We start from the raw sequence: 23,039 nt of genomic DNA, 5'->3' as shown, positions 1-23,039 counted from the left end.
TCTTATGATAATTTCTTGCTTACAAACGTCTTAATAAGTAGATGATTATAATTGAAGGATGAACAGAGACTATAAATACTACCATGTGTTTAAGTACAAAATCTGTTTGTGTTCAGAGAAGGTAAGTATAATGAATAATCTAAGGAAAATGAAATAAAGTCTGTTAAAAGTGCAGTGTTGTCAGGAAACAGAAGGAAGCGAGGCCAGGTAGCATGAATGAATGATTTCTTTTCTAATAGCTCATAACACACATCTGACACGCGCTAATCACGTGTTCTCTCATTCTCTATTTTCAATGCACTTCTACTCCCCCTAATGGTCACTTTAAGTATAACAACAACAGGTCACCACATGCAGTACAAACTAATTACACCTCAAATTAAACCCCACAATTTTTATCAAAATCACATTCCAAACTGCAAACACGTGTTTTCTATTAAATAATATAATTCTAAATATTTTAATACCCTACTGTGTCTAAACAGAGGAGCGCTATAGTAACTTATGTAAGGTTTACAATCACACACCACTTCCTTGTCTTAACACCACCCGTTTTCAGCTTCCGTCTGCATTTGAATCATTGAAGCCCCGCCTCTTTTGTGACGTCGGTATCTCTGATAGCGCCCTGGACTCGCTTTTATTGTCATGACAACTTTGTTGTGCTGCAGTTCAACACAAACATTTACTGACCACAGCAATGAAGCGCAAACAAACAGCTGAAATGTTTTTAATTGTTTTTAGTGATAAGCGTCAATGTTTTGAACAATCCGCTCTCCAAGACGCCAAAAAAGATTTTTCAGCCAGAAAGAGCGACTTTCAGAAGAAAGAAGGAGAAATAATGACAGATAATAAGACGGGTAACAGCTACAGCTGCTTCTCCTGCTGTCAACTTTATTCAACTTTATTGTCATTGTACAGAGAACAAGTACAGAGACAATGAAATATAGTTATCATTTAGTTCCTAAAACCACATTAAATATCAATCTGTCATGCAGGAAATATAAAATGATTTTGTACTGACTGAGTAATGCAGCACTTATAAAATATTTGTACTACAACATTGTGTGTGTTTAAGACTGGTGCAGTTTTGCATGACTCTGTTCTGTTCACTGTTTTAACTAGAAGTTTATAATGATTTCTGTTTAACTTAAAGTTTGTTTTTTATTTTGTAGATAAATTTAACGTTGCCAAGTGCAGAGATAAAAAAGGCAACATCAGAAGGCCAATGAATGCCTACATGGTTTGGGCGAGGAAACAGCGCCCATCTTTTCCAAGGCCAATCCAAATAGCAGCTCTGCAGAGATCAGCATGCAGCTTGGGATCGCGTGGAACAAACTGAGTGAAGAACAGAAGAAACCCTACTACACTGAATCATGGAGGCTTAAACAGGAACACGAACAGTTGTTTCCTGGTAGGTGAACTTTCTTTATAGACAAATGGCAAAATAACAAAACAAACGCATCAATTCTGACACTTTTATTGTTTTTATGTCGCTTCTTACTCTTTAAATTCTTCTTTTCTATCATGTAGATTGGGTTTATAAACCGCTTCCAAAGAAGGGAAGGAGAAAAGGCAGTTTGCAGAGTAGTGACTCACAGAGGAGACCTGATCATCAACCAAACCACCACATAGTCATGAACATGCCAGAAGAAGTACCAGTCCATGACCTCGTGCCTGAAGTTAGTGATCAGTTCCCCGGCCTTAGCCACCAAGAACTGCTGTCTCCTAAAGACATCTGCTTTGATCCTCCTCTTTTCCCTTCTGTTTCTGAGTCGACTTTCTGCCAGACCAAGTGAGTTAGTAAACTGCATTGGAACAGTTTCAGAAGAATGACATGCAAATGAAGTTTTACTCTGCATCTTAAATAATCACCATAATCGCCACTCATTTACTTTAATATGCAGCTAAAATTGTGCACTTCTGTTTACAGCACCTGCTATGGGTCTGACTGTACAAGCAGTGAGGTTCAGCTCGAGGACGAGGAGGAAATCACTTTGCTCAACAACGACATCTTTTCCATGTTAAATGAGGAATATGGCTTTTTTAACCAGTCTGGAGACCAGAATCATACTGAAGACCCCCACAACAGCACAGAGATCCTGGATTCTGTACCAGTGTTTGATATCGACAGCTTCGAGGATCTGTTGAAGAAACTTGAAGAGATGGAAAATGATTCAGGAATAAAGGAAGATGGTGAAATACGAACGTTTCATGTACTTTAGTGTGCATGTTGTTTCACCATCTTCATTTTATATTAAATTTTATTTTAAACAACTTTTATATAAGGAAATAAAGATTTTGTATGACAATCATGTCTAATGTCTCTTCATCACAGAGAAAATTCAATCACTTCATTTTCTTTCTTGAAATCCACTTTAGTAAAGTCAGTGATGTTTGATGTCCTTAAAGAAAAGGAATTTGACAGAAACTGAAGTTGAGGTATTTTCTTGCAGCTTTAGTGCTTTGTTTAAATTAAATGTGGGGCAGAACCTGATTCACTTAAACATCTGTACTTGATAATTGAGCACATGGATTAGCACAAGAAATTCAGTGAGCATAAGTAAAATGATCATGTCGTCTCAGCTTCATCCAGAAAACCTGGAAGTTTAACAAGAAAAAGCTGTTGGTTTTATTGACATGTACACACACATTAAGACACTTTTAAGGACTCATTAGAACAATGTTTAGTGTATGAGAGAGAAAATGTCAATAAGAATTTGATTAAACGCACACAGATGAAAATTCTTACCTGTAGCGCCTCCTTGTTGTGGGTTATAGATTCATACTGGGACTTCAGGACACTGTGAGCCTCTCGTTCTTGCTCACGCTCCTAAAACACAGCCATGAGGAAGAGGATGAAGGATTTAGTCATTAAGGGTTTAGTCATTAATGTTCACATCCACAATGAGGCTCTACTAATATTACCTTCACCACCAGCTTGTGTGTTTAAACCTGAATAAATCCACTATTAAACCATTAAAAACATTTTAACAAGTTATCACAATTTATATTTGAGTAAATATTTGAACACTTTGTCTTTTCCTAACACTGTTTATCAGTTCATTTCTGCTGAACTGAAGCCATTTTTCTTTCCTCTCAGTTTAACAGCAGTTACTGAAGCACACAGAGGAACAACTCAGTCATACACTAGGACACATTTCACTACCACATTTATACCTGTTTTTACATCTTTATTATTTCCTATAGTGTCCATTTACTGTGTAAATGTAGATCAAAATACAGAAACAACATGAAAAGCGAAATACAATTATTTAGCAAAATTAGCTAACTAGCCAGCTAGCTATTTTTTAGCTTTAATAGTTTTCCTTCTCAGTCTAAATATCAGATTTGTAGTGAACTATAAGTAAACTCTTGGTATCTATAAGTTTATTGGTCTCCTACACCATTAGCTGAAAGGTCCATTTCTGCTCACTGCAACATTTATGGAAATAAATGATAGATGATGATAAATATGATAAATATGTAAACATATGTACAGTGGATAAATATAAAGGCAGTAACAGTGCAGAGATGTGTGGACATCATTAAGAAGTACAGGATGGATCTAAGTCTATGGCATTGAAGAGTAATGTGCAGAAGTGAAGATTACAAGATTATGGCATTTAAGAATTATCAAGCTAAATAACCAGTCTATAATTTTTGTCAAATTTATTTACTTTTTCCTGCAAGTCTGTGATCTTTATGCTAATGATCAGGAGTAAACACAAAATGAGGAACATCGCTTTTCCCCTCTTCACTCCGGTACCGATGGTCCTGATCACCTTTCCGCCTGTTTGGGGATTTTATGGGTGACTTGTTTCTCAATAATAATAATTATAATAATAATAAATGATAAACTCTGTGTTTTAAAGAGAATAAAATCCATAAAGCTCAGAAACTCACCGTTCCAGGGTCGTACAGTTCACTTCATCCCGACAGAGGGTCTTCATCCTCCACCTGGAACACGGCGTCTCTCGGAGCTACAGGAGGAAAATCCAAGCGATGCTGAGGAAAGAAAAGTCCAAACAAATAAAATCAAATAAATAATATAAATATTTCATATAATAAAAATTATTATATGTATATCTTTTCAGCTGATACACACTGTGTGGTCAAAAGTATTTGGACACTTGTCTTTTCCAGCCAGATGTGATTCATAAATTCACCTAAAATGCACTTAAATGCACCATACAGCCAATTAACATGCAAACTGTTGAAACACTTCATATAAACAGAATGTAGAATCACTGAAAGCATTTTAAATGGGATTTAAATACCGCTACAGAGGAAGCAGGAGCTTTTCTGTAGCTATTATTGCTTTAATGTTCATGGCACAGGACCAAATATCAGTTTATTTTATCTTTCCATAATGAGCTGGAATAAATCATAAATGCTGTGGTGGCTCCAGTGTGTAATGCTGCATGATGGCACTGCTGGAGGATTACACCAGTGGAAGATTAAGGAGAAAAGAGTCTCCAGGGACCATGATGATTTCTTGGCCCATGATGATGACTGGCTAATAAGCTGATTTAGATTCCTACAGCTGTGCTCCTGGATCTATGTGCTGAATTGGGTCCAGTACTACAGAGGGCAACAGGTTGTTTTTAGTGGAAATGTCTTGATTCATAATATGATGTATATATATATATATATATATATATATATATATATATATATATATATATATATATATATATATATATAAAATATGATATGATGTACATGTTCCAGACTGTGCTGTAGACTACAACAGGTTCATACAAATTATTCAGTCATGTAAATTCAGCTTGATTATATTTCATATATGATGAAACTCAAAACATCAGTGCTTATGCTCCACAAGTTGGTTGTGAGATGGAGGAGAAGGAAAAATTCTGGAGTGAGTTATATAGAGTGGTAGAAGGTGTTCCTAGGAATAAAAGATTGGTGATTGGGGCAGATTTAATGGGCATGTAGGTGAAGAGAACAGTGGTGATGAGGAGGTGATGGGTAGGTATGGCTTTAACCTCTAAGTCGTCGAAGTTGCGCCAGCGTAACTGATATCCCATTGTTCTCAGGTGTTAATGTTTAGCAATAGATCCCACTACATGCCCTGAGAGATGGTGGTGCCCAGGAACCTGAATGACTCCACTGCTGCCATAGTGCTGTTCATTATGGTGAGTTGGGGGAGAGCAGGGGGTTTCTCCTAAAATCCACAATCATCTCCACTGTTTTAAGCGTGTTAGGCTCCAGGTTTTTATGACTGCACCATGTCTTTCAGGCCTTTCTTCACTGAAGCAGGGTCGTTGGCTGAAAACTGATTCTACAGCTATTTAGAGTAGCTCCTCTTAGCCACTCTATTAGGATCAATGATGAGGATTAATCTTCCTCATATTAATGAATTAATCATGTACTACAGTATTTGAAATTAACTTGAAATCCTGTCAACCGAGATCAGAAAGCTGAGGGTACATTGGGAACAAGTCTCCCAAAACTGGAAAGTTGCAATCTGGAAACATATGCAGGTGCAGGTGATTGTGTGGATCCATAGGGTAGTGGTCATCACATCTGCTTTACACACAGAAGGTTCTTCTGCGACCCCCAGTGGAACCATGCAGCTAGCAAACATGAATGAGGTTTATGTATTTGTCACAAATTGTTACTTAATCCTGGTATTAAATAAACAACTTTTGGTGTTTCTGCATTGTGCTTGTAACAGAAATGGACAATAGGAATTCCAAAAGGCTCAAGGGCATTGCTCCACTGGGGGTCGAATCCAGGACCTCCTGCGAGTAAAGGAGATGTGGTGACCGTTAAAGCTGTAAGAGAAGTTGGACACTAAGGAAGGAGAAAAGGAGAACTATAAGGGAATAAAGTTGATCAGTCACACCATGAAGTTATAGGAAATAGTGGAAGCCAGGCTGAGTTTATTCATTAGTTATTTATCCAGTTATCATCTGTTAACCTGTTATTTCAACAAAACCAGATTTTCTCCTGCAAACCAAGTTCAAGAAAATGCTACAAGGAATTGACTCCCATGTCGTGTTTGCTGGACTTTAGAATGTAATACTTTATTGCACTGAGGTGCTTTAGTACCTAAAGGTCTTCATTTAAACATTTATTATTTTAGAATGATTAATTTTTATTATTATTATATGCAGATTTACATATTTATGAAACCCAAAGAGATAAAATTATTACATTTCCAATAATTGGTTTGATTAAACAATGTTATTTGAGTGTTATACAATCAACACATCCTCGTCAAAGCAAGGAACATTCATAAACCCCCAAAAACTATAATAATGATGATAATAATAATAATAATAATAATAATAATAATAATAATAATAATAATAATAATAACTGCAGTTGGTTGTCAGATGTCAGTCTCACACTGCCCTCTAGTGGTGTTTTGTTGTCTAGTTATATGTGATGATCTTTTACAAAGCAAGATATTTTTCTTGATAATATTAAACTGTCTAAAACTTAAACTGTTTACTGTTTAACATACAGGGGGTTCATGTTAAATTTTTAAGCTAAATGTTTGTGATATAATTAAATGAAACAGAAGTTAAATGAAGCTGATTAAAATTAATGTAATTTTGTGTTTTTTGAGAGACTGCTGAAAGGAAATTTCAGGAACTATCTATGGATTCAGACTCGGTCGAGCTGAAACGGTGAAGCGACTCTCCTGAACCCCATTGTTTTAGAAGTGATTGAACTGAACTCTCTTGAACCGAGTCACTTGAACTGAATCTAAGGAGTCAAAATCACCAAACCGAATCATTTTGAACTGAATTGACCAAACTGAATGGACTGAATTATTAAAATGAATCTATTAAATAGTTCTTTCTGATGTTTTTCTACTAACTGCAGTTGTCAAAAGTTATACTTGAACTATGATGTTATGAGGCTGCATTGGAACTAAACTTTATAGTATTGTGTGATCAGATGAACCCATGAAGAACTCATGTATTGTAAACTGATTTAATCTCTGTGTTATTGTGATTTAATATTTAAACTGATGCTGTGAATACTGTTCAATAACTGTTTATTTTATTACTTTAACTTCTGTTCATGTAAAATTGGGTTTAAACAAAACCTTTATTTTATTATCATTTACTTTTGTCCCGTTTTCCCAACATTTTATCATGTGGATTTTAATTCTGAGTTAAATTTAAATGATGTACAATAATAATTTAATAATAGAAACAAAACACACACTATATTTAAGATATTTATTTATTTTGAAGTAATAAAAAATATTCAGTTACAATAATCACTGATATTTTGTACTTTATTATATGTAGGACATGTCCAGCTTGATCTCCTCTTTTCTTTCTCTGGTTTTCTTTCTCTAGTGCTGAAGTCATATTGCTGAACAGCTGTACAGCTTCCTCCAGTCACTCGGGTTTCCATCCTCATTTCTCTTCCTCACCTAAGAATCTTTGTTTCCTCAGAGATTTTCTGCGACTCTTTGGGTTTGTAGAGGTTCAGCTTTCTGTTTCTGCTGTTTATATATATATAAGTGCTTTTTCTAAGCATTTTTTATCGGTTATGTCGACTTTTTTTATGTCGCCGAACCCTAATATCTCGAGCACAAGGGGGGAAAAATTTGCCATTTAATGTCGGTTATCTCGGTGCAGCCGCAGAAGAACTCGTGGAAGTGGCGGAAAAATCAAGCCTTACAGCTGCTACAGGTGTTGTATTGTGAACTGGTGAATCTCTGCTGTTAGTTAGTGCTAGTGTTCGTAGTGTTAGTAGGGGCGCGGCTTTGGGAAGAAAAGAGCAGCCGTTGAGAGAATGCTGGTGGGAAGGCACGTACCGGGATACACATGAGCGATAACAACGACCGCCGTGAACCAACATATACCAACAATAACGGACAGTGAGAGTGTGGAAGTTTAAATAGGAGCTGGTGATGATGATAAACGAGCACCATATGTGCGCGATTGAAGCCGGGAGCTTCAGAGAAAGCGGCCGAGAAAACACCTGACACGCTGAAGGGGGCCGAAGGGGGCGTGGCAGGTGGATTCCTGACAGATAAACATGTACTGTATGTATTTTTATAACATGCCTTCATCAAACAAATCGCGCAACGCTGTTGTGTAAAACCCTTCAAAAACACGTGCATGCACATTCTCATTTATTAACGCAGATCATGTACATAAAGAAATTTCAAGCACGTTAATATACTGCCGCCATTTTGATTTTCGTTTATCTCAATCATCGGTTACCTCGATGCTTTTTGGCGACCCCCTAGGACATCGACATAACCGGGTTCCACTGTATTAATAATTTAAATACTATCAAATAAAGAATATAAAATATTTCATATAATAAAAATCTAAAGTGATTTTTCAGAGTTGAATCCCAGTGGAAAAGCGACTGATCCGAAGCTGCTGCTTTTCAGCTGATACACACTGTGTGGTCAAAAGTATTTGGACACGTGTCTTTTCCAGACAGATGTGATTCATAAATTCACCTAAAATGCACCATACAGCCAATTAACATGCAAACTGTGAAACACTTCATATAAACAGAATGTAGAATCACTGAAAGCATTTTAATTGGGATTTAAATACCCGCTACAGAGGGAAGCAGGAGCTTTTCTGTAGCTATTATTGCTTTTATGTTCATGGCACAGGACCAAATATTAGTTTATTTTATCTTTCCATAATGAGCTGGAATAAATCATTAATGCTGCAGTGCCAATGGAAGATTAAAGAGAAAAAAAGTCTCCAGAGACCATGATGATTTCTTGGCCCCTGATGATGACTGCCTAATAAGCTGATTTAGATTCCTACAGCTGTGCTCCTGGATCTATGTGCTGAATTGGGTCCAGTACTACAGAGGGAAACACACCAGAACCATGCCGTCCCCGTCCAAATACAGGTCCTCACCACTCTGGGGTTAATGACAACAGGTTGTTTCTAGTGGGAAATGGCAGACAGGGTCTGCTATAGGTCTGGTATCTGCCCTGAGTGTCATAATGCCTGTCATTTTGGATGTTATTATTAAGGTGGGTAGTCGATACATCAGGTTTCCCTTCACTGTGGCACACTGACCTGCTTCAGCACATGATTCCTTTATCCTGACACATAGCAGTGTAGGGAACAGACTACAGGCAGCTGCAGGACGTGATGACTGGCTTCTTGGTGACTTTAACAACATGTAGAAATTGTAAACATTGTCCTGATGTAGTCTATAATATGACAGGTGACAGAGGCTTCACCCCTCAGACACTTCTCTCCTCCTGAAATGCAGATGTGGAGCTCTGGATGTCTCAGGTGGAAGACTTCTATACCACCCGGAAAAAGTGTACAAGAGGGTACAAAAGTGTACAACACCACAGGGTGTGTGGTGTTTTGCACAATGTGGCACTGAGGACCAGTTTCCCTCTCCCTCCTGACCTCCCTCCCCCTCAGCATTATGACCCCGAGCCACAGCCCCCTGCCCCACAAGAGCGATATAAACTAAGTGGAAGAATCCATGAGGAGGTCATACAGCGTTTGTAAGGAAGACAAAAATAATGGTTGTTAATAGTGTTTATTGTGACTCTTTGTAGAAAAAGATTAAAATCAAGATTTAAAAAAAGATTAAAAAAAGTTTTTGAAAAGACAGAAATAAAAAATGATTAAAAGACGAGACGATCTACAAGATACAATAGCTTTACACTCAGCTTTATACTATTGACTATAAGTGTAAAACTATCATAAATAGCCAAAAGAGATACAGAAAGAGGAAAAGGCATGTTCAGACTCTCTGTTTCTCTTGTCGTCTTCTTTTTTTTCTATTTCTCCTTTTCTTTTGAATGTTTTCTTGTCTCAGCTGAGCAACAATTTCCTCCCATCGCTCTCGGACTCTCATATAATGATCTGTTTTATTCTCTGAAGTCTTCTTTTCTTCCTCACAGAGATTCTGGGTATCCTGGAGCCCCCTGTTGGTCTGAAGCTGTAAGTTGTTCCTCTCCTCTATGTCAAGTTTAGTTTTCTCTCTTTCGTCCTCTTGATTTTCTTTAATGTCCAACGTGGGCTCAAACTGAGCAACATGTTCCTCCACTTTCTTTTGCTCTCTCGTCCAGCTCTTTCTCTCACATTCCACATTTTTCTCCAGTTCCTTATGGATTTTCAGGGAAGACTGGAGCTCCATGGTGGTCTGTTCCAAAGTGACCTCAAGCTGAGCAACATGTTCCTCCACTTTCTTTTGTTCTCTTGTCCAGCTCTCTCTCTCACAGTCCACAGTTTTCTCCAGTTCCTCATTGATTTTCAGGGAAGACTGGAGCTCCATGGTGGTCTGATCCAAAGTGACCTCAAGCTGAGCAACACGTTCCTCCAGTTGTTTTTGTTCTCTCGCCCAGCTCTGGCTTCTCTCAGTTATATTCTGTTCCTGCTGCTTTCGCTCAGAAGCCAAAGTAGCCTCCAGCTTTTGCACCGTCTGTAGCAGAATGGCTTTCTCTTCTTTCTCTTCTGTTATCTTCTCTATCATTAGAAGAGAAAATGCATCCAAGTCTTTCTCTACTTTCTCCATGTGTTCCAGCTTCTCCTTCATTTCAGCAATCTGCTTAGTTTTCTTTGTTCTTCTGCTTTGAAAAAACTCTCTCAACCTTCTGAAGAGCTCCATGTTTATGCCTCTTTACTCACAAGCAAAAACCTTGGAAATGAGAGAAACAGAGACGCATTCCCAATTATAGACGTTGCCTTACTGTGACGTCACAGGCAGATGCCCCGCCCTCCGTCTGTGACGTAACCCGGTCTCTCTTAACCTGACACTATGCGCATGCGCACATTACAGAGGTAAAGAGCGGATAAAATATCATGTCTTCACAGCTTTTCTGTTGTTCCTGAGAGAAGAGTGATATTACAGTCATAAATAAGATAAAAACGGCTGTAAACTGTGTATAAAGCGAGTGAATCCGAGTTGAGAACCGGAAGTTGACCGGAGTGACTCTATGAATGTTGCAGAATCATAAATGACCAGTAGGTGGCAGTGTGATGTGTATTAGAGCTCACTGTCACAGCAGGTCATTAGAAGTAGTGGAGCTCTAATGACGTCATTAATAGCGAGGACAAGACACACAGCAGTTTGGGATTCTTTTATTGACTTTATTGATGAATTGATTTGGAGTATGATTGTGTTTCTGATCAAAGTAAGTTCATGTGTATGGAGTAAAAACAACCTGTACATTTCTGTGTGTTCTGAGTGATTTTTGTAGTTTGGTAGACTAAAATTAAATACAATAAAAAAAGTTATTAACTGAAACTAATCTGAAATAAAACTTCAAAATATAAAGAATCAAAATAAAAACTCAGTACACAAATTATAACAATATATAACAATAATAATAATATTATTAGTTAAATGCAGTGCAGTATTACAGCTTAGATATTTTAATTTTAATTAACTTTAAATACACATTTATAAATATTAGGGCTTTTACTGTGTAATAGATTAAAAATTAAACTGACACTAAAATTAAATACCAACAAAAAGTCATAATTTACTGCAATGAAATTGAAAACATCAAAATACAACAAAAATAAATAAAAATGACTATCAATATGTTTAAAACTAAAATAAATCTGGTTCAGTTAAATACAGTGCAGTATTACAGCCTTATTTCATGTTCATTTTATAAAAGCAGTTTGTGATTATAATAATAATAATAATAATAATTATATATATATATACAGTAGCACTGGGGTGCTTAAGTACCTAAAGGTCTACATTTAAACATATTTTTTTATTTTTAAATGATTAATTTTATTATTATTATATGCAGATTTACACATTTACTCTTTCTGTACGGTCCGGTACCAATTGACCCACGGACCGGTGTAGTCTGTGACCCCGGGGTTGTGGACCACTGATAAAAGGAGCACAATACAATATTATTATATGAAAGATTAATTACTATAAAGAAAATAGAAACATACACAAACAAACACGTTATTAACTACTTGCACGATCCATGTGGAACAAAGTTCAAAATTCTTGTCCATATAATAATAATAAATATTGTGAATGTAAACAAACATTTAGCAGTAGTTTAAAAAAAATTGTGTGTGTGTGTGTGTGTGTGTGTGTGTGTGTGTGTGTGTGTGTGTGTGTGTGTGTGTGTATCAGGTCAGTCTCTGAGCATAAGCACTGAATCACTTGGAATTTACTCGGTCAATAATAAAAACTCTTTGCTATAGTTGTGAGGTGACTGATGGATGACCATGGAGCAGTTGGACACTGGGGAGACAATCAGATGAATGAAAGTAGAAAATGTGATAAAACCCTAAAGTTTATTGTGAGATTTGAGTCGTGATCGTTCAGATGCACAGTGTAGCAGCAATGACACAAACTTCACTTCACAACAAGAGCAAAAATACATGAATGAAAAAATGAATGAACTTAAAATTCAACAAATGAAAAAAAATTCAATGTTAATTAAACTTTGGAGAAAAAAATCTTATATTCTGTTATTCAATTCTCTCATACTGACCACTGGATGTTCTACACTGCACCTCATGGTAAAGACTCTCTGATGACAGGAGACTCCACCATGATGCCGAGGCGATAAGAAGATCAGTAACATCCTGACACTGAGTTACAGTACAGTGGTCAGGGTCTCGTAACTCAGACCCCATGTCCGAATAGACATAACAATTGTGGCTCAATACTCAAATTAGTTTTAGCTGTTCACTAATCATTTACCAATAAGTTACAAAACTTCAAATAATACATAAACAAACCAAATGAAGACATCTTCCAGTCACGAATGAGAAGGAGAAAATCAGCTTTATTGCAGTCACTTCAGACCCGTCCCATGGAGCTCTCGGAGAGAATCATCCTGACAGCAATGACACAAACTTCACTTCACAACAAGAGCAAAAATACATGAATGAAAAATGAATGAACTTAAAATTCAACAAATGAAAAAAATTCAATGTTAATTAAACTTTGGAGAAAAAAATCTTATATTCTGTTATTCAATTCTCTCATACTGACCACTGGATGTTCTACACTGCACCTCATGGTAAAGACTCTCTGATGACAGGAGACTCCACCATGATGCCGAGGCGATAAGAAGATCAGTAACATCCTGACACTGAGTTACAGTACAGTGGTCAGGGTCTCGTAACTCAGACCCCATGTCCGAATAGACATAACAATTGTGGCTCAATACTCAAATTAGTTTTAGCTGTTCACTAATCATTTACCAATAAGTTACAAAAACTTCAAATAATACATAAACAAACCAAATGAAGACATCTTCCAGTCACGAATGAGAAGGAGAAAATCAGCTTTATTGCAGTCACTTCAGACCCGTCCCATGGAGCTCTCGGAGAGAATCATCCTGACAGCAATGACACCGTCAGCTTTCACATGCGAGTGTGAATTTGATATAAACAATCCTTATTTTTTATATCTCACACCTAGTAAAATGTACATATTGTGTCTAATATCTCCTCCCTCACAATTTACGTACATCATTGATTTTATGGGGCTTTGCATATCCCACCTTTTGCTCACGAGTTTTCTGGTAAGTTTCTACCTATTCTTAGTTAAAATTCCACCCATATCCAGGAGGCCTCGTTCACCTCCATACGAATCTAATTTACATGTACAAAAAATATCTCTTGATGGAGACCTTGTCTTAAAAAACATCCCCTGATCGTGCACTTTGTACACAACAATGCAACAGATCATCCACCGCAATATTCACACCTTTTCTTAAAATCTCGTCTGGGTTTTTTTTCCTATGTCTGCAACTCATCCTTTGTTTTGTTTTGTGTAGACTTTGTATAAAACGTGTTTTTTACTAGTTTTACAAACCAGGGCTTTAGTTTTAACACACCAGCACTTTTCTCCAAATGCTTTTCCTAATTTTCATAGCTCTCGTCTTTTACTTAGTTTTACTTAAAATCTTCTTAAAATATATTTCTTATGCCATAATACTTCTTTATATAACATTTCCTGTCTTACTCTCATCCTGCCTGCATCTTAAGCTCATGCTCTCTCATGCTTACTTCCTGTGTGTTTTGGACAGTGTACCTCTTATACAAATTCTTGCAACTATTCTCCTACGTTCTTTATTATCTGACGATGTGTTGTGCCTATTAACCTATTACTCTTCTCATTTTTATATTTATATATATTTTTATATGATTTTTTTCACCTACGTTTCTACTTGTGTTTTGAAAATATGTGCATATGCTGTTTGAGTATAGTTAAGGCAAGTTGCCTGCATGCTGTTTGCTTATTTTACTATTTTTATTTTACATTATATTTTCCTATCTTTTCCTTCCGGCCGACACACTTTGCCTGGTGTACGTGGTCACCACTTTTTACCGGCAATGGCATATATCTGTTTTCTGGAGTGACTATTGTTCCTCATATGCGTCTCTATTTTCCACCTCGAATATCTCTTCCAGTTCATACTCATGACACCTCTACATTTTTCCCCTTATTTTCCTAAAACTGCACAAACCTGAGAAATGAGAAACAAAGACACATTCTGACTTATAGACATCTCTACTGTGATGTCACACAAACACGCCCCCACGCTCCTCCTGTGACGTCACCTGAAATCCTGCAGGTTATTTGGGTTTGTACTGAGTGATAGTTGTTTCATAAACACCTTCTTATAAAATCCAACTCAAATGTTAAATAAAAATTCACTCTAAATTTGTAATCAGCGGCGTCTCACCATCACATTCCACTACGGGAGCGCAGGAGGAGGAGATGCCCGACTGCATGGAATACAGGAGAACATCAAATCCCCTACCATTAGATAACTGCAGAACACAGTGTAAATAACGACATATTTTCCTTCAATAAATCTGGAAATGCAGCCATTACGCTCTCACACAGTCGTTACTCTCTTTATGTTCTCATTTTCAGTCCTAACTATAATGATGTTCATGACAAAACTGGCATGAAGAAACGTGTTCACATGTCACATTTTCATCTTCAAATTGTATCACTGGTGATGATGCCACTAATTCATGCTGATTTTGCCAAGGTGTTAATGATCAGTGTAATTACTGTAAACATATAAATGCTGTGGTGACCCCCGTGTGTAATGCTGCATGATGGCACTGCTGGAGGATTACACCAATGGAAGATTAAGGAGAGAAAGAGTCTCCAGGGACCATGATGATTTCTCGGCCCATGATGATGACTGAATAATAAGCTGATTTAGATTCCTACAGCTGTGCTCCTGGATCTATGTGATCTATGCAGCTGCAGGAAGTGATGACTGGCTTCTTGGTGACTTTAACAATATGTAGAAATTGTAAACATTGTCCTGATGTAGTCTATAATATGACAGGTGACAGAGGCTTCACCCCTCAGATGCTCCTCACCTCCTGAAATGCAGATGTGGAGCTCTGGATGTCTCAGGTGGAAGACTTTTATACCACCCGGAAAAAGTGTGTAAGATTATCAGGGTGTGTGGTGTTTTGCACAATGTGGCACTGAGGACCAGTTTCCCCTCTCCCTCCTGACCTCCCTCCCCCTCAGCGTTATGACCCCGAGCCACAGCCCCCTGCCCCACAAGAGGGATATAAACTAAGTGGAAGAATCCATGAGGAGGTCATACACCGTTTGTAAGGAAGACAAAAATAATGGTTGTTAATAGTGTTTATTGTGACTCTTTGTAGTAAAAGATTAAAATCAAGATTTAAAAAAAGATAAAAAAAAAGATTTGACAAGACAGAAATAAAAAATGATCAAAAGACGAGACGATCTACAAGATACAATAGCTTTACACTCAGCTTTATACTATTGACTATAAGTGTAAAACTATCATAAATAGCCATAAGAGAAACAGAAAGAGGAAAAGGCATGTTCAGACTCTCTGTTTCTCTTGTCGCCTTCTTTTTTCTATTTCTCCTTTTCTTTTGAATGTTTTCTTGTCTCAGCTGAGCAACAATTTCCTCCCATCGCTCTCGGACTCTCATATAATGATCTGTTTTATTCTCTGAAGTCTTCTTTTCTTCCTCACAGAGATTCTGGGTATCCTGGAGCCCCCTGTTGGTCTGAAGCTGTAAGTTGTTCCTCTCCTCTATGTCAAGTTTAGTTTTCTCTCTTTCATCCTCCTGTTTTTCTTTAAAATCCAACGTGGCTCAAACTGAGCAACACGTTCCTCCAGTCGCTCTTTCTCTCTGATCAAATGATCTCTCTCCTGCTCTGCACTATTTTTATTTTCTCACAGTGATTCTGAGTATCCTGGAGCTCCATGGTGGTCTGTTCCAAAGTGAGCTTAAGCTGAGCAACATGTTCCTCCAGTCGTTTTTGTTCTCTCTTCCAGCTCTCTCTCTCACATTTTACAGTTTTCTCCAGTTCCTCATGGATTTTCAGGGAAGACTGGAGCTCCATGGTGGTCTGTTCCAAAGTGACCTCAAGCTGAGCAACATGTTCCTCCAGTCGTTTTGTTCTCTCTTCCAGCTCTCTCTCACATTCTACAGTTTTCTCCAGTTCCTCATTGATTTCCAGGGAAGACTGTAGCTTCATGGTGGTCTGCTCCAAAATAAACTCAAGCTGAGCAACACGTTCCTCCAGTTGTTTTTGTTCTCTCGCCCAGCTCTGGCTTCTCTCAGTTATGTCCTGTTCCTGCTGCTTTCGCTCAGAAGCCAAAGTAGCCTCCAGCTTTTGCACCGTCTGTAGCAGAATGGCTTTCTCTTCTTTCTCTTCTGTTATCTTCTCTAACATTAGAAGAGAAAATGCATCCAAGTCTTTCTCTACTTTCTCCATGTGCTCCAGCTTCTCCTTCATTTCAGCAATCTGCTTAGTTTTCTTCGATCTTCTGGTTTGAAAAATCTCTCTCAACCTTCTGAAGAGCTCCATGTTTATGCCTCTTTACTCACAAGCAAAAATCTCGGAAATGAGAGAAACAGAGACGCGTTTCCAATTATAGACGTTGTCTTACTGTGACGTCACAGGCAGATGCCCCGCCCTCCGTCTGTGACGTAACCCGGTCTCTCTTAACCTGACACTATGCGCATGCGCACATTACAGAGGTAAAGAGCGGATAAAATATCATGTCTTCACAGCTTTTCTGTTGTTCCTGAGAGAAGAGCGATATTACAGTCATAAATAAGATAAAAACGGCTGTAAACTGTGTATAAAGCGAGTGAATCCGAGTTGAGAACCGGAAGTTGACCGGAGTGACTCTATGAATGTTGCAGAATCATAAATGACCAGTAGGTGGCAGTGTGATGTGTATTAGAGCTCACTGTCACAGCAGGTCATTAGAAGTAGTGGAGCTCTAATGACGTCATTAATAGCGAGGACAAGACACACAGCAGTTTGGGATTCTTTTATTGACTTTATTGATGAATTGATTTGGAGTATGATTGTGTTTCTGATCAAAGTAAGTTCATGTGTATGGAGTAAAAACAACCTGTACATTTCTCACTTCCAGACAGTATTATGAGATGTTCATCTGCTGGAAGTTCATGTTTAATGCTGCATGTTTTATAGGATTTATGAGCTGGAATAAATGTCCAAACATCTTAAATCAACACTGAGTGATTTTTTGGTAGATATTAGATCTTTTACATATTATTAATTTTTTAATATCTGTGATTTAAATACACATTTATAAATATAAAGGCTTTTAGTGTATATTAGAGATTAGAACATAAACCGACACAAATTAAATACAATAAAAAATGTATTAACTGAAATAAAACATCAAAATATAAAGTTTCAAAATAAAATCTATCAATACATTTAAAATTATAACAATATATAATAATAATAATAATAATAATAATAATAATAATAATAATAATAAGTTAAATACAGTGCAGTATTACAGCTTAAATATTTGAATTTATTTCAGATCAATTTTATTCATCCATTAAATAAATCATGTCAGCGTCAGAGTAGTGTATTTACATGATCTGTTTCCAGGGTTTTCACGAACACAACTCTGTTATTACTGTTCTCTTTCAGTTCTAATGAAAGTTCTCATGTATTAAGAGGGAATTTTATGAATGATCAATAATGAAACACTTCATTACTGTTAGTTATTTATATATTTATTTACAGTAATAAAACTATTTCTGTAAAAAAGAGAAAGAAATAATAAATAAAAGCAAAATAAATAAAATGATGAATTCAGTGGAGCAGAACGACAGCACGATGACCTGAAAGAGAAAACAGAGATGTGTTACTTTACATAATGTGTGTGTTTGACCGGTACACAGTGTGTGTGTTTAGTAAAGTTTTGTAGGACATTATGAGGACAGTATGACTTACGCTGTAGATGGAACCACTGCATGTTCCTGGATGGATGGAGGTAGGGCTTGGTGTGGCGGCTGCTCTCTGTCCACTGCTCAGCCATAGTGATACACAGTGACCTCCTGCTCACCAGCTTTCCATTCAACTCTCTGATGGCATTAGTGTCTTCATCCAGAGAGGAATATCAGACAAATCCAAAGCCTTTGGACCGTCCATTGTGCAGTACCACCTGTAGGAGTGAGTGAGGAGATACAGAAAGCAAAAACATGAGCATTACATCACTCTCATGTAGAAAACCATGAGAAATAACAAGCACTGTCTGTATCCCATAATATAAACAGAACAGCTGTGTTCTTTTATTAACAAGGTTCTGGTCTCACTGGTGAATGAACAATGAAGCACTTTTATTTAAAGGTCATTTTCTGAGAGCAGAAACTTGCTGCAAGTGTACACTGGTTCTGGTATAATAGAGGATCTAATCCTAATTCCTACAGAAAACAGAACAAATTCAGCATCCAATGTGTGAGTGCATGTGTGTGTTTGCATTGCTGACTTTAATAATACACACTGATCAATCACTCAGTATTAAACCAATTATTACATGTGACCAAACACAGCTGTGACCAAAACCTGCTCCAGATCATGAAGGTCTCTATAAAACACACTGGAAATAGAATCAGAATAGTTCCTGTGTGTCCAGTCTGAGAGGCTGCGGTGTGAATCCCCTGTTCCACTGCTGCTGGGTTTTTTTTCCAGGATCTGCAACTGGAACATCTGTAGATGCAGACAATCATCTCATGTTAGCATCCAATCAGAAGGTACATTTTGCTAACATGAAAAGTTCTGTTCTGTTTTGAATCTTTAACTGCACTTAACACAAAACTAATCGGACGGCTTTGACTCACTCTGTGGATGGATGTTCTTGTTGGCGTTGGGTCTTGGTTCTGGGCAGGGTTTTGAAGGCGAGATGGTTTCTACCTTCATGCCGTGACTTCGTCCCTGGGTGGTCTGAGAGGGACTTAAGTACACAGTCCTGCTGCCCAGCACCCTGCCATTCATCTCCATGATGTCTTCTCGAGCCTCATCAGGACATGAAAACTTCACATACCCGATGTCTTTTGAGCGTCCGTTCTTCATCATGACCTGTACGGGACAGCGAGCAGAAACACAAAGCAAAGAGTGCACATCAAACGTGTTAGAGGTTCGCAATTTTAGAGCTCTCCACATTCAGAAAATACTCCAGCTGAGTACAGGGAGGAAACCCCAAGCTACTGGGAAAGAAGGAAAATGTAAGGATCAGTAGTTATAAATGACGTGTGCAGTGAGGACAGTCCCAAATCTCAGGAACGCTTCCTACAGGTCCGTCATCCACAGTACAGTCCAGATTTCTCAGCAGCAGTGTGACTGTCTACAGAACAACAACATCCAGTGTGTTCATCACTTCATTTACATTTATTTAGGTTAAAAAAAAACAGGAAGCATTCAGCATTAGACTTTTGAGTAAGTTGTGCTGTGTGATTCGTGATAATCAGTCACACTCAGACTAATAAATAAAAAAGTCAGACTCATAAATAATATTTTACCTGATTATCTACACACAGTTATACATTTTCTCACATTCTCTAAAGTCTCCAAAAGTCCAAAGGACTTCAGCCTGTTCTTTTTGATCCTCCACCTTCTGCTTCTCAACTTCTGCTCCTCCACCTTCTGCTTCTCAACCTTCTGCTTCTCCACCATTAAAGAAGTGTCAGATAGAGATGGGTTATATATAACATTCAACATGCGCCCAATATTACAAGAAGAGTATCTGTTCTTGATGAAGACTGTTTGTTCAGGTGAAATAACACAAGGCAGAACTTTCTCCAGACGGCAGATCAGAGTTTTTGCTAAGATTTTCGTATCCTGGTCCAGGTGATTTACCAGAAGGCAGACTTGCTAAGACTATTTCTGTATCAGATATAAACTCATCCAATTGTAATGCTGTACCTACACTTATTGTAGGAATACATACATTTTGAAAAAGGCCTCTAATGTTGAAGTGTCAGCAGATAAAGGAGCAGTATATAGTGATTTATAACATTGGAGGAAACAGTCATTGATTGTTAATACTGGAGTGTAGTGGTCATCATGTCTGTTTTACATGCAGAAGGTCTTGGGTTTGACCCACAGTGGAGACATGCTCTTGAGCCTCTGATTTTAATTTCCCACTAGCAGGATTTACTTGTATTTTTATTTTGTTTAAGAAAATCTCGAAAATGTTTCTATTAATACACATTGGACATCAGGCTTGTCAGCAACAGGTTCCATAGTGTAGTGGTCATCACATCTGCTTTACATGCAGAAGGTCCTGGGTTTGAGCCCCAGTAGAGCCATGCCCTTGGCTTCTAATTTTGGAATGTTTTTTCTCCATTTCTGTTACAAGCACAATGCAGAAACATGCAAAACTGTTTATTTATTTTTAGGATTGGGTAACAATTTATAATATATAAACTTTATTCATGTTTACAACCTGCATGGTCCCACTGGGAGTTGAAGCCAGAACCTTCAGCATGTAAAGCAGATGTGATGACCACTACCCTATGGATCCACACAATCACCTGCACAGCATAAATAAGCAGAAATAATGATCCAGGTAATATGTTTCCAGATTGCAACAATCCAGTTTTGGGAAACTTCTTCCCAATGTACCCTCAGATTTCTATTTTCGGTTAAGTTATTTTCAAATTCTTTAGTACGTGAATAATTCATTAATATGAGGAAGATTAATCCTCATCATTGATCCTCGTAGAGTGGCTGAGAGGAGCTACTCTAAAAAGCTGGAAAATCAGTTTTCAGCCAGCGACCCTGCTTCAGTGAAGAAAGACCTGAGAGACATGGTGCAGTCATAAAAACCTGGAGCTTAACACGCTCAAAACAGTGGAGATGATTGTGGATTTTAGATGAACCCCCCCTGCTCTCCCCCAACTCACCATCATGAACAGCACTATGGCAGCAGTGGAGTCATTCAGGTTCCTGGGCACCACCATCTCTCAGGGCATGTAATGGGACAATCACATCGACTCCATTGTTAAAAAGGCTTAACAGAGTATGTACTTCCTTCACCAGCTTAGAAAGTTCAACAGGAGTTGCTTTAATAACTGTCTGGTTCTGCTCAGCTGTAAAATCAGACATCAGAGGACTACAGAGGACAGTTTAGACGGCTGCAATGGTTATCGGTGTCTCCCTGTCCACTTTTCAAGAACTGTATACATCCAGAGTGAGAAAAAGGGCTTTGAAAATCATGTAAGCCACTACACAATGGAATCAGTTTAGGGACCCTAATGGTGGAATTTATTGCCCTCTAACAGGATACGGTTACTTTACATTTACTTTCATTGTATTTTTTTATTTAAAAACTTGGCCACCTAGCACATGGGGCTTTTGTCTCTCCTTATTGTTTTACGACCACTTTTGTGTGTGAAGCAGAGGTGATCACAACCACGCTAAGCTCCTGAAATACTAGACATTTGCTGATAATTCAACATGATGATATATTTTCTGTGTTTTAGACCGGATGTTATGTGAAGCACGTTATGTTGTACATCTAAGATCATAAATAACCACAGGGTTAACAAGGCTAAGAATCCCCTATAACTATAACTCAATAATCACGTGTTTAGCATTAACGTTAGCCAAAACTGATTCACAGAAAGCAAAACACGGACGGTGAAATGGAACTGACCAGCTGGCAGAGGATTCTGTCTGGTCTTTAAGCCGTCCTCTAACGCAAATCAAGCACAGATTTATCCAAAAAGAAAGATTCATTCTCAATTTAGCATTTGTAATTAGCATTAGGCGTATGACTGTGTATCATATGGCTTTTGTATGATTCTTTGACTTAAATACTAAAGATTCTATTAACTCGATCCACAACACACAACCCATTTAAATACAGTTTATTGTAATAACTATAACTTACACAAAAATGGTGTATTTTGAAACATTTCATTCAAATTTTACAAAGTGAACTGAACATGACCTTCAAATGAAGCACGTTAGCTGTCTGAGCTCATTGCAAAATATCACTACATTCCTTAAAATAGTCTTCCCAAAACACGCCGTTACATTATATGTTAAGCATTTGTGTAATATATTAAGGGTATTTTCGATAATAAAACTACAAGAACGTTTGCCTGAACCAGAGAAAATCCAGCCCCTTCACTCTTACTGGTAGAGCTGAAACAGGTGCTGAGTTTGGAGACTGCTTGAACCTCTTTTCTGGTTGATAGCTGGTGTGTGGAACCCACTTCTCCTCAGAAGATTCAACTAAATGACTGTTGTAAGACAAAGAAAGAAAGAAAAAATAGCATTGTATATCAAGTACATACTTTTGTAGTGGTATAAAACTTTTTCACACCATTGTGTATATTTATTTGCAGTGTTTTGCTCGTTACTAAAAAATAGTAACTAGTTACAGTTACTTGTTACTTCATTCAAAAAGTAACTCAATTACTTTGTTAATTATTTACACCAAAAAGTAATGCGTTACTGTTAAAAGTAACTTTTTAGTTACTTTTTTAAAGAACCTTCTTTAATGTTCCCATTAATGCCCTTTTATGTGTTATGGTCTACAAACACAAAACTGAATTAAACACAAAGTCATTTTTAAACACTATTTTATTAAAGTCAGAGCAGCACAAACTGAATATATCACAAGCATTTCTGAAATAAATAACAAAACAAGCTGAATAATATATTCACAATCAAACACTAAAGTGGCTTCTGCTGTTGTGTTGAGCTCTTAAACATGTTTCTTTTACAGCTGAAGTATGAAAACA

General features: G+C 37.5%; 1 protein-coding gene across 3 annotated transcripts in view; it reads right to left on the bottom strand.

Annotated features, from left to right (window-relative positions):
• LOC124384584 (little elongation complex subunit 1-like) overlaps positions 1 to 23,039 on the bottom strand; it is a 294,671-nt gene that overhangs the window by 163,655 nt on the left and 107,977 nt on the right. The window lies entirely within an intron of this gene.

Source organism: Silurus meridionalis, chromosome 4, assembly GCF_014805685.1.
Source record: "Silurus meridionalis isolate SWU-2019-XX chromosome 4, ASM1480568v1, whole genome shotgun sequence".
NCBI classification, from domain to species: Eukaryota; Metazoa; Chordata; class Actinopteri; order Siluriformes; family Siluridae; genus Silurus; species Silurus meridionalis.
The sequence above is the reverse complement of the archived record's forward strand: the minus strand, read 5'-3'. Positions and strand labels throughout refer to the sequence as shown.